The sequence below is a fragment of the Copadichromis virginalis genome, linkage group LG3 (genome assembly GCF_057382275.1).
Source record: "Copadichromis virginalis isolate Kocher_CV1m ecotype Utaka linkage group LG3, C_Virginalis_male_GT1.1, whole genome shotgun sequence".
Lineage (NCBI taxonomy): Eukaryota > Metazoa > Chordata > Actinopteri > Cichliformes > Cichlidae > Copadichromis > Copadichromis virginalis.
Window position 1 is genome coordinate 58,707,961 of NC_140620.1, and position 17,097 is coordinate 58,725,057.

General features: G+C 58.2%; 3 non-coding genes and 6 pseudogenes across 3 annotated transcripts; all 9 read left to right on the forward strand.

The window, feature by feature from the left end:
• The first annotated feature begins 241 nt into the window (after positions 1 to 241).
• Positions 242 to 360, forward strand: LOC146715995 (5S ribosomal RNA; annotated as a pseudogene).
• Positions 361 to 3,435: 3,075 nt separating this feature from the next.
• On the forward strand, positions 3,436 to 3,554 carry LOC146715996 (5S ribosomal RNA; annotated as a pseudogene).
• Positions 3,555 to 4,848: 1,294 nt separating this feature from the next.
• On the forward strand, positions 4,849 to 4,967 carry LOC146715997 (5S ribosomal RNA). The gene has a single exon (XR_014919631.1). It is a non-coding gene; the product is annotated as a 5S ribosomal RNA (ribosomal RNA).
• A 699-nt stretch (positions 4,968 to 5,666) lies between these two features.
• LOC146715998 (5S ribosomal RNA) lies at positions 5,667 to 5,785 on the forward strand (annotated as a pseudogene).
• A 3,075-nt stretch (positions 5,786 to 8,860) lies between these two features.
• LOC146715999 (5S ribosomal RNA) lies at positions 8,861 to 8,979 on the forward strand (annotated as a pseudogene).
• A 2,359-nt stretch (positions 8,980 to 11,338) lies between these two features.
• On the forward strand, positions 11,339 to 11,457 carry LOC146716000 (5S ribosomal RNA; annotated as a pseudogene).
• Positions 11,458 to 13,389: 1,932 nt separating this feature from the next.
• LOC146716001 (5S ribosomal RNA) lies at positions 13,390 to 13,508 on the forward strand. Its single transcript, XR_014919854.1, has one exon. It is a non-coding gene; the product is annotated as a 5S ribosomal RNA (ribosomal RNA).
• A 1,215-nt stretch (positions 13,509 to 14,723) lies between these two features.
• LOC146716002 (5S ribosomal RNA) lies at positions 14,724 to 14,842 on the forward strand. The gene has a single exon (XR_014919418.1). It is a non-coding gene; the product is annotated as a 5S ribosomal RNA (ribosomal RNA).
• Positions 14,843 to 15,541: 699 nt separating this feature from the next.
• Positions 15,542 to 15,660, forward strand: LOC146716003 (5S ribosomal RNA; annotated as a pseudogene).
• Positions 15,661 to 17,097: the final 1,437 nt, after the last annotated feature.

A 17,097-nucleotide genomic window follows, 5' to 3' on the forward strand; every position in this document is an offset into this window, starting at 1 on the left:
ACCAAACCAGGCCCTGTGCTGCTAGCTGTGGCCATGTACAACACACCAGGCCCTGTGCTGGTTCCTGAGGCCATCTTCAACAATCCAGGGCCTGTGCTGTTGGATAAATGCTAAACTGAGCCTTTGGGTTAGGGTATTATGCAAACATGAAGGTAGGGTTATAGGATTGTCTTCGTAACTTCAGGTACTTGCCACCTTATCACCTGAATCCATAAATTGAGACATTGTGCTGGGCCCAGCAGCTTACGGCCATACCACCCTGAGCACGCCCGACCTCGTCTGATCTCGGAAGCTGAGCAGGGCTGGGCTTGGTTAGTACTTGGATAGGAGACTGCCTGGGAATACCTGGTGCTGTAAGCCTTTCATTTTCATGTCATTGAACCGCTTTTGATCCAGAGAAGGGGTGTATTAAAAGACCAAAAGCAGCTCCCCATTAATGAGGGCACATTAACGACATTGCTTTTGGCTGTTTTCCAATGTCTTGTGCTGCTAGCTGATGCCACCTACACCACACCAGGGCCTGAGTGACCGGCTGGGGCCACTTACACCACATCAGGGCCTGTGGCTCTGGCTGAGGCCACTTACACCACACCAGGGCCTGTGGCTGCTGGCTGAGGCCACTTACACCACACCAGGGCATTAGTTGCTATTGAGGCCAATTACACCACACCAGGGTATGTGGCTCTTGCTCAGGCCACTTACACCACACCAGGGCCTGTGGCTGCTGGCTGAGGCCACCTGCACCACACCAGGGCCTGTGGCTGCTGGCTGAGGCGACTTATACCACACCAGGGCCCTTTTGCTGCTGGCTGAGGCCACTTACACCACACCAGTGCCTGTGGCTTCTGTCTGAGGCGACTTACACCACACCAGGGCCTGTGGCTGCTGGCTGAGGCCAATTATACCACACCAGGGTCTGTGGCTCTTGCTCAGGCCACTTACACCACACCAGGGCCTGTGGCACTGGCTGAGGCCACTTACACCACACCAGGGCCTGTGGCTGCTGGCTGAAGCCACTTACACCACAACAGGGCCTGTGGCTGCTGGCTGAGGCCACTTACACCACACCAGGGCCTGTGGCTGCTGGCTGAGGCCACCTACACCACACCAGGGCCTGTGGCTGCTGGCTGAGGCGACTTACACCACACCAGGGCCCTTTTGCTGCTGGCTGAGGCCACTTACACCACACCAGTGCCTGTGGCTTCTGGCTGAGGCGACTTACACCACACCAGGGCCTGTGGCTGCTGGCTGATGCCACCTACACCACACCAGGGCCTGAGTGACCGGCTGGGGCCACTTACACCACATCAGGGCCTGTGGCTGCTGGCTGAGGCCAGTTACACCACACCAGAGCCTGTGGCTGCTGGCTGAAGCCACTTACACCACACCAGGGCCTTAGTTGCTATTGAGGCCACTTACACCACACCAGGGCCTGTGGCTGCTGGCTGAGGCCACCTACACCACACCAGGGCCTGTGGCTGCTGGCTGAGGCCACTTACACCACACCAGGGCCTGTGGCTGCTGGCTGAAGCCACTTACACCACACCAGGGCCTTAGTTGCTATTGAGGCCACTTACACCACACCAGGGCCTGTGGCTGCTGGCTGAGGCCACCTACACCACACCAGGGCCCTTTTGCTGCTGGCTGAGGCCACTTACACCACACCAGTGCCTGTGGCTTCTGGCTGAGGCCACTTACACCACACCAGGGCCTGTGGCTGCTGGCTGAGGCCACTTACACCACACCAGGGCCTGTGGCTCTTGCTCAGGCCACTCACATCACACCAGGCCCTGCGCTTCTGGCCGAGGCCATCTTCACCAAACCAGGCCCTGTGGTTCTTGCTCAGGCCACTTACACCACACCAGGGCCTTATTTGCTATTGAGGCCACTTACACCACACCAGGGCCTGTGGCACTTGCTCAGGCCACTTACACCACACCAGGGCCTGTGGCACTTGCTCAGGCCACTTACACCACACCAGGGCCTGTGGCTGCTGGCTGAGGCCACTTACACCACACCAGGGCCTGTGGCTCTTGCTCAGGCCACTTACACCACACCAGGGCCTGAGTGACCGGCTGGGGCCACTTACACCACATCAGGGCCTGTGGCTCTGGCTGAGGCCACTTACACCACACCAGGGCCTTAGTTGCTATTGAGGCCAATTACACCACACCATGGTCTGTGGCTCTTGCTCAGGCCACTTACACCACACCAGGGCCTGTGGCACTGGCCGAGGCCACTTACACCACACCAGGGCCTGTGGCTGCTGGCTGAGGCCACTTACACCACACAAGGGCTTGTGGCTGCTGGCTGAGGCCACCTACACCACACCAGGGCCTGTGGCTGCTGGCTGAGGCCACCTACACCACACCAGGGCCTGTGGCTCTTGCTCAGGCCACTTACACCACACCAGGGCCTGTGGCTCTTGCTCAGGCCACTTACACCACACCAGGGCCTGTGGCTCTTGCTGAGGCCACTCATATCACACCAGGCCCTGTGCTTCTGGCTGAGGCCACTTAGACCACACCAGGGCCTGTGGCTGCTGGCTGAGGCCACTTACACCACACCAGGGCCTGTGGCTGCTGGCTGAGGCCATCTACACCACACCAGGGCCTGTGGCTGCTGGCTGAGGCGACTTACACCACACCAGGGCCCTTTTGCTGCTGGCTGAGGCCACTTACACCACACCAGTGCCTGTGGCTTCTGGCTGAGGCGACTTACACCACACCAGGGCCTGTGGCTGCTGGCTGAGGCCACTTACACCACACCAGGGCCTGTGGCTCTTGCTCAGGCCACTCACATCACACCAGGCCCTGCGCTTCTGGCCGAGGCCATCTTCACCAAACCAGGCCCTGTGGCTCTTGCTCAGGCCACTTACACCACACCAGGGCCTGTGGCTCTGGCTTAGGCCACTTACACCACACCAGGGCCTGTGGCACTTGCTCAGGCCACTTACACCACACCAGGGCCTGTGGCTGCTGGCTGAGGCCACTTACACCACACCAGGGCCTGTGGCTCTTACTCAGGCCACTTACACCACACCAGGGCCTGTGGCACTGGCTGAGGCCACTTAGACCACACCAGGGCCTGTGGCTGCTGGCTGAGGCCACTTACACCACACCAGGGCCTGTGGCTGCTGGCTGAGGCCACTTACACCAAACCAGGGCCTGTGGCTGCTTGCTGAGGCCATCTTCACCAAACCAGGCCCTGTGCTGCTTGCTGTGGCCATGTAAAACACACCAGGTCCTGTGCTGGTTCTTGAGGCCATCTTCAACAATCCAGGGCCTGTGCTGTTGGATAAATGCCAAACTGAGCCTTTGGGTTAGGGTATTATGCAAACATGCAGGTATGGTTATAGGATTGTCTTCGTAACTTCAGGTACTTGCCACCTAATCACTTGAATCCATAAATTGAGACATTGTGCTGGAGCCAGCAGCTTTCGGCCATACCACCGTGAGCACGCCCGACCTCGTCTGATCTCGGAAGCTAAGCAGGCCTGGGCTTGGTTAGTACTTGGATGGGAGACTGCCTGGGAATACCTGGTGCTGTAAGCCTTTGATTTTCATGTCATTGAACCGCTTTTGATCCAGAGAAGGGGTGTATTAAAAGACCAAAAGCAGCTCCCCATTAATGAGGGCACATTAACGACATTGCTTTTGGCTGTTTTCCAATGTCTTGTGCTGCTAGCTGATGCCACTTACACCACACCAGGGCCTGTGGCTGCTGGCTGAGGCCACTTACACCACACCAGGGCCTGTGGCTGCTGGCTGAGGCCACCTACACCACACCAGGGCCTTAGTTGCTATTGAGGCCAATTACACCACACCAGGGTCTGTGGCTCTTGCTCAGGCCACTTACACCACACCAGGGCCTGTGGCACTGGCTGAGGCCACTTACACCACACCAGGGCCTGTGGCTGCTAGCTGATGCCACCTACACCACACCAGGGCCTGAGTGACCGGCTGGGGCCACTTACACCACATCAGGGCCTGTTGCTCTGGCTGAGGCCACTTACACCACACCAGGGCCTGTGGCTGCTGGCTGAGGCCACCTACACCACACCAGGGCCTTAGTTGCTATTGATGCCACTTACACCACACCAGGGCCTGTGGCTGCTGGCTGAGGCCACCTACACCACACCAGGGCCCTTTTGCTGCTGGCTGAGGCCACTTACACCACACCAGTGCATGTGGCTCCTGGCTGAGGCCACTTACACCACACCAGGGCCTGTGGCTGCTGAATGAGGCCACTTACACCACACCAGGGCCTGTGGCTCTTGCTCAGGCCACTCACATCACACCAGGCCCTGCGCTTCTGGCCGAGGCCATCTTCACCAAACCAGGCCCTGTGGTTCTTGCTCAGGCCACTTACACCACACCAGGGCCTTATTTGCTATTGAGGCCACTTACACCACACCAGGGCCTGTGGCTCTGGCTTAGGCCACTTACACCACACCAGGGCCTGTGGCACTGGCTGAGGCCACTTAGACCACACCAGGGCCTGTGGCTGCTGGCTGAGGCCACTCACACCACACCAGGGCCTGTGGCTGCTAGCTGAGGCCACTTACACCAAACCAGGGCCTGTGGCTGCCTGCTGAGGCCATCTTCACCAAACCAGGCCCTGTGCTGCTTGCTGTGGCCATGTAAAACACACCAGGTCCTGTGCTGGTTCTTGAGGCCATCTTCAACAATCCAGGGCCTGTGCTGTTGGATAAATGCCAAACTGAGCCTTTTGGTTAGGGTATTATGCAAACATGCAGGTATGGTTATAGGATTGTCTTCGTAACTTCAGGTACTTGCCACCTAATCACTTGAATCCATAAATTGAGACATTGTGCTGGGGCCAGCAGCTTACGGCCATACCACCCTGAGCACGCCCGACCTCGTCTGATCTCGGAAGCTAAGCAGGGCTGGGCTTGGTTAGTACTTGGATGGGAGACTGCCTGGGAATACCTGGTGCTGTAAGCCTTTCATTTTCATGTCATTGAACCGCTTTTGATCCAGAGAAGGGGTGTATTAAAAGACCAGAAGCAGCTCCCCATTAATGAGGGCACATTAACGACATTGCTTTTGGCTGTTTTCCAATGTCTTGTGCTGCTAGCTGATGCCACCTACACCACACCAGGGCCTGAGTGACCGGCTGGGGCCACTTACACCACATCAGGGCCTGTTGCTCTGGCTGAGGCCACTTACACCACACCAGGGCCTGTGGCTGCTGGCTGAGGCCACCTACACCACACCAGGGCCTTAGTTGCTATTGAGGCCAATTACACCACACCAGGGTATGTGGCTCTTGCTCAGGCCACTTACACCACACCAGGGCCTTAGTTGCTATTGAGGCCAATTACACCACACCAGGGCCTGTGGCTCTTGCTCAGGCCACTCACATCACACCAGGCCCTGCGCTTCTGGCCGAGGCCATCTTCACCAAACCAGGCCCTGTGCTGCTAGCTGTGGCCATGTACAACACACCAGGCCCTGTGCTGGTTCCTGAGGCCATCTTCAACAATCCAGGGCCTGTGCTGTTGGATAAATGCTAAACTGAGCCTTTGGGTTAGGGTATTATGCAAACATGAAGGTAGGGTTATAGGATTGTCTTCGTAACTTCAGGTACTTGCCACCTTATCACCTGAATCCATAAATTGAGACATTGTGCTGGGCCCAGCAGCTTACGGCCATACCACCCTGAGCACGCCCGACCTCGTCTGATCTCGGAAGCTGAGCAGGGCTGGGCTTGGTTAGTACTTGGATAGGAGACTGCCTGGGAATACCTGGTGCTGTAAGCCTTTCATTTTAATGTCATTGAACCGCTTTTGATCCAGAGAAGGGGTGTATTAAAAGACCAAAAGCAGCTGCCCATTAATGAGGGCACATTAACGACATTGCTTTTGGCTGTTTTCCAATGTCTTGTGCTGCTAGCTGATGCCACCTACACCACACCAGGGCCTGAGTGACCGGCTGGGGCCACTTACACCACATCAGGGCCTGTGGCTCTGGCTGAGGCCACTTACACCACACCAGGGCCTGTGGCTGCTGGCTGAGGCCACTTACACCACACCAGGGCATTAGTTGCTATTGAGGCCAATTACACCACACCAGGGTATGTGGCTCTTGCTCAGGCCACTTACACCACACCAGGGCCTGTGGCTGCTGGCTGAGGCCACCTGCACCACACCAGGGCCTGTGGCTGCTGGCTGAGGCGACTTATACCACACCAGGGCCCTTTTGCTGCTGGCTGAGGCCACTTACACCACACCAGTGCCTGTGGCTTCTGTCTGAGGCGACTTACACCACACCAGGGCCTGTGGCTGCTGGCTGAGGCCAATTATACCACACCAGGGTCTGTGGCTCTTGCTCAGGCCACTTACACCACACCAGGGCCTGTGGCACTGGCTGAGGCCACTTACACCACACCAGGGCCTGTGGCTGCTGGCTGAAGCCACTTACACCACAACAGGGCCTGTGGCTGCTGGCTGAGGCCACTTACACCACACCAGGGCCTGTGGCTGCTGGCTGAGGCCACCTACACCACACCAGGGCCTGTGGCTGCTGGCTGAGGCGACTTACACCACACCAGGGCCCTTTTGCTGCTGGCTGAGGCCACTTACACCACACCAGTGCCTGTGGCTTCTGGCTGAGGCGACTTACACCACACCAGGGCCTGTGGCTGCTGGCTGATGCCACCTACACCACACCAGGGCCTGAGTGACCGGCTGGGGCCACTTACACCACATCAGGGCCTGTGGCTGCTGGCTGAGGCCAGTTACACCACACCAGAGCCTGTGGCTGCTGGCTGAAGCCACTTACACCACACCAGGGCCTTAGTTGCTATTGAGGCCACTTACACCACACCAGGGCCTGTGGCTGCTGGCTGAGGCCACCTACACCACACCAGGGCCTGTGGCTGCTGGCTGAGGCCACTTACACCACACCAGGGCCTGTGGCTGCTGGCTGAAGCCACTTACACCACACCAGGGCCTTAGTTGCTATTGAGGCCACTTACACCACACCAGGGCCTGTGGCTGCTGGCTGAGGCCACCTACACCACACCAGGGCCCTTTTGCTGCTGGCTGAGGCCACTTACACCACACCAGTGCCTGTGGCTTCTGGCTGAGGCCACTTACACCACACCAGGGCCTGTGGCTGCTGGCTGAGGCCACTTACACCACACCAGGGCCTGTGGCTCTTGCTCAGGCCACTCACATCACACCAGGCCCTGCGCTTCTGGCCGAGGCCATCTTCACCAAACCAGGCCCTGTGGTTCTTGCTCAGGCCACTTACACCACACCAGGGCCTTATTTGCTATTGAGGCCACTTACACCACACCAGGGCCTGTGGCACTTGCTCAGGCCACTTACACCACACCAGGGCCTGTGGCACTTGCTCAGGCCACTTACACCACACCAGGGCCTGTGGCTGCTGGCTGAGGCCACTTACACCACACCAGGGCCTGTGGCTCTTGCTCAGGCCACTTACACCACACCAGGGCCTGAGTGACCGGCTGGGGCCACTTACACCACATCAGGGCCTGTGGCTCTGGCTGAGGCCACTTACACCACACCAGGGCCTTAGTTGCTATTGAGGCCAATTACACCACACCATGGTCTGTGGCTCTTGCTCAGGCCACTTACACCACACCAGGGCCTGTGGCACTGGCCGAGGCCACTTACACCACACCAGGGCCTGTGGCTGCTGGCTGAGGCCACTTACACCACACAAGGGCTTGTGGCTGCTGGCTGAGGCCACCTACACCACACCAGGGCCTGTGGCTGCTGGCTGAGGCCACCTACACCACACCAGGGCCTGTGGCTCTTGCTCAGGCCACTTACACCACACCAGGGCCTGTGGCTCTTGCTCAGGCCACTTACACCACACCAGGGCCTGTGGCTCTTGCTGAGGCCACTCATATCACACCAGGCCCTGTGCTTCTGGCTGAGGCCACTTAGACCACACCAGGGCCTGTGGCTGCTGGCTGAGGCCACTTACACCACACCAGGGCCTGTGGCTGCTGGCTGAGGCCATCTACACCACACCAGGGCCTGTGGCTGCTGGCTGAGGCGACTTACACCACACCAGGGCCCTTTTGCTGCTGGCTGAGGCCACTTACACCACACCAGTGCCTGTGGCTTCTGGCTGAGGCGACTTACACCACACCAGGGCCTGTGGCTGCTGGCTGAGGCCACTTACACCACACCAGGGCCTGTGGCTCTTGCTCAGGCCACTCACATCACACCAGGCCCTGCGCTTCTGGCCGAGGCCATCTTCACCAAACCAGGCCCTGTGGCTCTTGCTCAGGCCACTTACACCACACCAGGGCCTGTGGCTCTGGCTTAGGCCACTTACACCACACCAGGGCCTGTGGCACTTGCTCAGGCCACTTACACCACACCAGGGCCTGTGGCTGCTGGCTGAGGCCACTTACACCACACCAGGGCCTGTGGCTCTTACTCAGGCCACTTACACCACACCAGGGCCTGTGGCACTGGCTGAGGCCACTTAGACCACACCAGGGCCTGTGGCTGCTGGCTGAGGCCACTTACACCACACCAGGGCCTGTGGCTGCTGGCTGAGGCCACTTACACCAAACCAGGGCCTGTGGCTGCTTGCTGAGGCCATCTTCACCAAACCAGGCCCTGTGCTGCTTGCTGTGGCCATGTAAAACACACCAGGTCCTGTGCTGGTTCTTGAGGCCATCTTCAACAATCCAGGGCCTGTGCTGTTGGATAAATGCCAAACTGAGCCTTTGGGTTAGGGTATTATGCAAACATGCAGGTATGGTTATAGGATTGTCTTCGTAACTTCAGGTACTTGCCACCTAATCACTTGAATCCATAAATTGAGACATTGTGCTGGAGCCAGCAGCTTTCGGCCATACCACCGTGAGCACGCCCGACCTCGTCTGATCTCGGAAGCTAAGCAGGGCTGGGCTTGGTTAGTACTTGGATGGGAGACTGCCTGGGAATACCTGGTGCTGTAAGCCTTTCATTTTCATGTCATTGAACCGCTTTTGATCCAGAGAAGGGGTGTATTAAAAGACCAAAAGCAGCTCCCCATTAATGAGGGCACATTAACGACATTGCTTTTGGCTGTTTTCCAATGTCTTGTGCTGCTAGCTGATGCCACTTACACCACACCAGGGCCTGTGGCTGCTGGCTGAGGCCACTTACACCACACCAGGGCCTGTGGCTGCTGGCTGAAGCCACTTACACCACACCAGGGCCTGAGTGACCGGCTGTGGCCACTTACACCACACCAGGGCCTGTGGCTGCTGGCTGAGGCCAGTTACACCACACCAGAGCCTGTGGCTGCTGGCTGAAGCCACTTACACCACACCAGGGCCTTAGTTGCTATTGAGGCCACTTACACCACACCAGGGCCTGTGGCTGCTGGCTGAGGCCACCTACACCACACCAGGGCCTGTGGCTGCTGGCTGAGGCCACTTACACCACACCAGGGCCTGTGGCTGCTGGCTGAAGCCACTTACACCACACCAGGGCCTTAGTTGCTATTGAGGCCACTTACACCACACCAGGGCCTGTGGCTGCTGGCTGAGGCCACCTACACCACACCAGGGCCCTTTTGCTGCTGGCTGAGGCCACTTACACCACACCAGTGCCTGTGGCTTCTGGCTGAGGCCAATTACACCACACCAGGGCCTGTGGCTGCTGGCTGAGGCGACTTACACCACACCAGGGCCTGTGGCTCTTGCTCAGGCCACTCACATCACACCAGGCCCTGCGCTTCTGGCCGAGGCCATCTTCACCAAACCAGGCCCTGTGGTTCTTGCTCAGGCCACTTACACCACACCAGGGCCTTATTTGCTATTGAGGCCACTTACACCACACCAGGGTCTGTGGCTCTTGCTCAGGCCACTTACACCACACCAGGGCCTGTGGCTCTTGCTCAGGCCACTTACACCACACCAGGGCCTGTGGCTGCTGGCTGAGGCCACCTACACCACACCAGGGCATTAGTTGCTATTGAGGCCAATTACACCACACCAGGGCCTGTGGCTCTTGCTCAGGCCACTTACACCACACCAGGGCCTGTGGCTCTTGCTCAGGCCACTTACACCACACCAGGGCCTGTGGCACTGGCTGAGGCCACTTACACCACACCAGGGCCTGTGGCTGCTGGCTGAGGCCACTTACACCACACCAGGGCCTGAGTGACCGGCTGTGGCCACTTACACCACACCAGGGCCTGTGGCTGCTGGCTGAGGCCAGTTACACCACACCAGAGCCTGTGGCTGCTGGCTGAAGCCACTTACACCACACCAGGGCCTTAGTTGCTATTGAGGCCACTTACACCACACCAGGGCCTGTGGCTGCTGGCTGAGGCCACCTACACCACACCAGGGCCTGTGGCTGCTGGCTGAGGCCACTTACACCACACCAGGGCCTGTGGCTGCTGGCTGAAGCCACTTACACCACACCAGGGCCTTAGTTGCTATTGAGGCCACTTACACCACACCAGGGCCTGTGGCTGCTGGCTGAGGCCACCTACACCACACCAGGGCCCTTTTGCTGCTGGCTGAGGCCACTTACACCACACCAGTGCCTGTGGCTTCTGGCTGAGGCCAATTACACCACACCAGGGCCTGTGGCTGCTGGCTGAGGCCACTTACACCACACCAGGGCCTGTGGCTCTTGCTCAGGCCACTCACATCACACCAGGCCCTGCGCTTCTGGCCGAGGCCATCTTCACCAAACCAGGCCCTGTGGTTCTTGCTCAGGCCACTTACACCACACCAGGGCCTTATTTGCTATTGAGGCCACTTACACCACACCAGGGCCTGTGGCTCTTGCTTAGGCCACTTACACCACACCAGGGCCTGTGGCACTTGCTCAGGCCACTTACACCACACCAGGGCCTGTGGCTGCTGGCTGAGGCCACTTACACCACACCAGGGCCTGTGGCTCTTGCTCAGGCCACTTACACCACACCAGGGCCTGTGGCACTGGCTGAGGCCACTTAGACCACACCAGGGCCTGTGGCTGCTGGCTGAGGCCACTCACACCACACCAGGGCCTGTGGCTGCTAGCTGAGGCCACTTACACCAAACCAGGGCCTGTGGCTGCTTGCTGAGGCCATCTTCACCAAACCAGGCCCTGTGCTGCTTGCTGTGGCCATGTAAAACACACCAGGTCCTGTGCTGGTTCTTGAGGCCATCTTCAACAATCCAGGGCCTGTGCTGTTGGATAAATGCCAAACTGAGCCTTTTGGTTAGGGTATTATGCAAACATGCAGGTATGGTTATAGGATTGTCTTCGTAACTTCAGGTACTTGCCACCTAATCACTTGAATCCATAAATTGAGACATTGTGCTGGGGCCAGCAGCTTACGGCCATACCACCCTGAGCACGCCCGACCTCGTCTGATCTCGGAAGCTAAGCAGGGCTGGGCTTGTTTAGTACTTGGATGGGAGACTTCCTGGCAATACCTGGTGCTGTAAGCCTTTCATTTTCATGTCATTGAACCGCTTTTGATCCAGAGAAGGGGTGTATTAAAAGACCAGAAGCAGCTCCCCATTAATGAGGGCACATTAACGACATTGCTTTTGGCTGTTTTCCAATGTCTTGTGCTGCTAGCTGATGCCACCTACACCACACCAGGGCCTGAGTGACCGGCTGGGGCCACTTACACCACATCAGGGCCTGTTGCTCTGGCTGAGGCCACTTACACCACACCAGGGCCTGTGGCTGCTGGCTGAGGCCACCTACACCACACCAGGGCCTTAGTTGCTATTGAGGCCAATTACACCACACCAGGGTATGTGGCTCTTGCTCAGGCCACTTACACCACACCAGGGCCTTAGTTGCTATTGAGGCCAATTACACCACACCAGGGCCTGTGGCTCTTGCTCAGGCCACTTACACCACACCAGGGCCTGTGGCTGCTGGCTGAGGCCACCTACACCACACCAGGGCCTGTGGCTGCTGGCTGAGGCGACTTATACCACACCAGGGCCCTTTTGCTGCTGGCTGAGGCCACTTACACCACACCAGTGCCTGTGGCTTCTGTCTGAGGCGACTTACACCACACCAGGGCCTGTGGCTGCTGGCTGAGGCCAATTATACCACACCAGGGTCTGTGGCTCTTGCTCAGGCCACTTACACCACACCAGGGCCTGTGGCACTGGCTGAGGCCACTTACACCACACCAGGGCCTGTGGCTGCTGGCTGAGGCCACTTACACCACAACAGGGCCTGTGGCTGCTGGCTGAGGCCACTTACACCACACCAGGGCCTGTGGCTGCTGGCTGAGGCCACCTACACCACACCAGGGCCTGTGGCTGCTGGCTGAGGCGACTTACACCACACCAGGGCCCTTTTGCTGCTGGCTGAGGCCACTTACACCACACCAGTGCCTGTGGCTTCTGGCTGAGGCGACTTACACCACACCAGGGCCTGTGGCTGCTGGCTGATGCCACCTACACCACACCAGGGCCTGAGTGACCGGCTGGGGCCACTTACACCACATCAGGGCCTGTGGCTGCTGGCTGAGGCCAGTTACACCACACCAGAGCCTGTGGCTGCTGGCTGAAGCCACTTACACCACACCAGGGCCTTAGTTGCTATTGAGGCCACTTACACCACACCAGGGCCTGTGGCTGCTGGCTGAGGCCACCTACACCACACCAGGGCCTGTGGCTGCTGGCTGAAGCCACTTACACCACACCAGGGCCTTAGTTGCTATTGAGGCCACTTACACCACACCAGGGCCTGTGGCTGCTGGCTGAGGCCACCTACACCACACCAGGGCCCTTTTGCTGCTGGCTGAGGCCACTTACACCACACCAGTGCCTGTGGCTTCTGGCTGAGGCCACTTACACCACACCAGGGCCTGTGGCTGCTGGCTGAGGCCAGTTACACCACACCAGAGCCTGTGGCTGCTGGCTGAAGCCACTTACACCACACCAGGGCCTTAGTTGCTATTGAGGCCACTTACACCACACCAGGGCCTGTGGCTGCTGGCTGAGGCCACCTACACCACACCAGGGCCTGTGGCTGCTGGCTGAGGCCACTTACACCACACCAGGGCCTGTGGCTGCTGGCTGAAGCCACTTACACCACACCAGGGCCTTAGTTGCTATTGATGCCACTTACACCACACCAGGGCCTGTGGCTGCTTGCTGAGGCCATCTTCACCAAACCAGGCCCTGTGCTGCTTGCTGTGGCCATGTAAAACACACCAGGTCCTGTGCTGGTTCTTGAGGCCATCTTCAACAATCCAGGGCCTGTGCTGTTGGATAAATGCCAAACTGAGCCTTTGGGTTAGGGTATTATGCAAACATGCAGGTATGGTTATAGGATTGTCTTCATAACTTCAGGTACTTGCCACCTAATCACTTGAATCCATAAATTGAGACATTGTGCTGGAGCCAGCAGCTTACGGCCATACCACCCTGAGCACCCCCGACCTCGTCTGATCTCGGAAGCTAAGCAGGGCTGGGCTTGGTTAGTACTTGGATGGGAGACTGCCTGGGAATACCTGGTGCTGTAAGCCTTTCATTTTCATGTCATTGAACCGCTTTTGATCCAGAGAAGGGGTGTATTAAAAGACCAAAAGCAGCTCCCCATTAATGAGGGCACATTAACGACATTGCTTTTGGCTGTTTTCCAATGTCTTGTGCTGCTAGCTGATGCCACTTACACCACACCAGGGCCTGTGGCTGCTGGCTGAGGCCACTTACACCACACCAGGGCCTGTGGCTGCTGGCTGAGGCCACCTACACCACACCAGGGCCTTAGTTGCTATTGAGGCCAATTACACCACACCAGGGCCTGTGGCTGCTGGCTGAAGCCACTTACACCACACCAGGGCCTTAGTTGCTATTGAGGCCACTTACACCACACCAGGGCCTGTGGCTGCTGGCTGAGGCCACCTACACCACACCAGGGCCCTTTTGCTGCTGGCTGAGGCCACTTACACCACACCAGTGCCTGTGGCTTCTGGCTGAGGCCACTTACACCACACCAGGGCCTGTGGCTCTTGCTCAGGCCACTCACATCACACCAGGCCCTGCGCTTCTGGCCGAGGCCATCTTCACCAAACCAGGCCCTGTGGTTCTTGCTCAGGCCACTTACACCACACCAGGGCCTTATTTGCTATTGAGGCCACTTACACCACACCAGGGCCTGTGGCACTTGCTCAGGCCACTTACACCACACCAGGGCCTGTGGCACTTGCTCAGGCCACTTACACCACACCAGGGCCTGTGGCTGCTGGCTGAGGCCACTTACACCACACCAGGGCCTGTGGCTCTTGCTCAGGCCACTTACACCACACCAGGGCCTGTGGCTCTGGCTTAGGCCACTTACACCACACCAGGGCCTGTGGCACTGGCTGAGGCCACTTAGACCACACCAGGGCCTGTGGCTGCTGGCTGAGGCCACTCACACCACACCAGGGCCTGTGGCTGCTAGCTGAGGCCACTTACACCAAACCAGGGCCTGTGGCTGCTTGCTGAGGCCATCTTCACCAAACCAGGCCCTGTGCTGCTTGCTGTGGCCATGTAAAACACACCAGGTCCTGTGCTGGTTCCTGAGGCCATCTTCAACAATCCAGGGCCTGTGCTGTTGGATAAATGCCAAACTGAGCCTTTTGGTTAGGGTATTATGCAAACATGCAGGTATGGTTATAGGATTGTCTTCGTAACTTCAGGTACTTGCCACCTAATCACTTGAATCCATAAATTGAGACATTGTGCTGGGGCCAGCAGCTTACGGCCATACCACCCTGAGCACGCCCGACCTCGTCTGATCTCGGAAGCTAAGCAGGGCTGGGCTTGGTTAGTACTAGGATGGGAGACTGCCTGGGAATACCTGGTGCTGTAAGCCTTTCATTTTCATGTCATTGAACCGCTTTTGATCCAGAGAAGGGGTGTATTAAAAGACCAGAAGCAGCTCCCCATTAATGAGGGCACATTAACGACATTGCTTTTGGCTGTTTTCCAATGTCTTGTGCTGCTAGCTGATGCCACCTACACCACACCAGGGCCTGAGTGACCGGCTGGGGCCACTTACACCACATCAGGGCCTGTTGCTCTGGCTGAGGCCACTTACACCACACCAGGGCCTGTGGCTGCTGGCTGAGGCCACCTACACCACACCAGGGCCTTAGTTGCTATTGAGGCCAATTACACCACACCAGGGTATGTGGCTCTTGCTCAGGCCACTTACACCACACCAGGGCCTTAGTTGCTATTGAGGCCAATTACACCACACCAGGGCCTGTGGCTCTTGCTCAGGCCACTCACATCACACCAGGCCCTGCGCTTCTGGCCGAGGCCATCTTCACCAAACCAGGCCCTGTGCTGCTAGCTGTGGCCATGTACAACACACCAGGCCCTGTGCTGGTTCCTGAGGCCATCTTCAACAATCCAGGGCCTGTGCTGTTGGATAAATGCTAAACTGAGCCTTTGGGTTAGGGTATTATGCAAACATGAAGGTAGGGTTATAGGATTGTCTTCGTAACTTCAGGTACTTGCCACCTAATCACCTGAATCCATAAATTGAGACATTGTGCTGGGCCCAGCAGCTTACGGCCATACCACCCTGAGCACGCCCGACCTCGTCTGATCTCGGAAGCTGAGCAGGGCTGGGCTTGGTTAGTACTTGGATGGGAGACTGCCTGGGAATACCTGGTGCTGTAAGCCTTTCATTTTAATGTCATTGAACCGCTTTTGATCCAGAGAAGGGGTGTATTAAAAGACCAAAAGCAGCTGCCCATTAATGAGGGCACATTAACGACATTGCTTTTGGCTGTTTTCCAATGTCTTGTGCTGCTAGCTGATGCCACCTACACCACACCAGGGCCTGAGTGACCGGCTGGGGCCACTTACACCACATCAGGGCCTGTGGCTCTGGCTGAGGCCACTTACACCACACCAGGGCCTGTGGCTGCTGGCTGAGGCCACTTACACCACACCAGGGCATTAGTTGCTATTGAGGCCAATTACACCACACCAAGGTATGTGGCTCTTGCTCAGGCCACTTACACCACACCAGGGCCTGTGGCTGCTGGCTGAGGCCACCTACACCACACCAGGGCCTGTGGCTGCTGGCTGAGGCGACTTATACCACACCAGGGCCCTTTTGCTGCTGGCTGAGGCCACTTACACCACACCAGTGCCTGTGGCTTCTGTCTGAGGCGACTTACACCACACCAGGGCCTGTGGCTGCTGGCTGAGGCCAATTATACCACACCAGGGTCTGTGGCTCTTGCTCAGGCCACTTACACCACACCAGGGCCTGTGGCACTGGCTGAGGCCACTTACACCACACCAGGGCCTGTGGCTGCTGGCTGAGGCCACTTACACCACAACAGGGCCTGTGGCTGCTGGCTGAGGCCACTTACACCACACCAGGGCCTGTGGCTGCTGGCTGAGGCCACCTACACCACACCAGGGCCTGTGGCTGCTGGCTGAGGCGACTTACACCACACCAGGGCCCTTTTGCTGCTGGCTGAGGCCACTTACACCACACCAGTGCCTGTGGCTTCTGGCTGAGGCGACTTACACCACACCAGGGCCTGTGGCTGCTGGCTGATGCCACCTACACCACACCAGGGCCTGAGTGACCGGCTGGGGCCACTTACACCACATCAGGGCCTGTGGCTGCTGGCTGAGGCCAGTTACACCACACCAGAGCCTGTGGCTGCTGGCTGAAGCCACTTACACCACACCAGGGCCTTAGTTGCTATTGAGGCCACTTACACCACACCAGGGCCTGTGGCTGCTGGCTGAGGCCACCTACACCACACCAGGGCCTGTGGCTGCTGGCTGAAGCCACTTACACCACACCAGGGCCTTAGTTGCTATTGAGGCCACTTACACCACACCAGGGCCTGTGGCTTCTGGCTGAGGCCACTTACACCACACCAGGGCCTGTGGCTGCTGGCTGAGGCCACTTACACCACACCAGGGCCTGTGGCTCTTGCTCAGGCCACTCACATCACACCAGGCCCTGCGCTTCTGGCCGAGGCCATCTTCACCAAACCAGGCCCTGTGGTTCTTGCTCAGGCCACTTACACCACACCAGGGCCTTATTTGCTATTGAGGCCACTTACACCACACCAGGGCCTGTGGCACTTG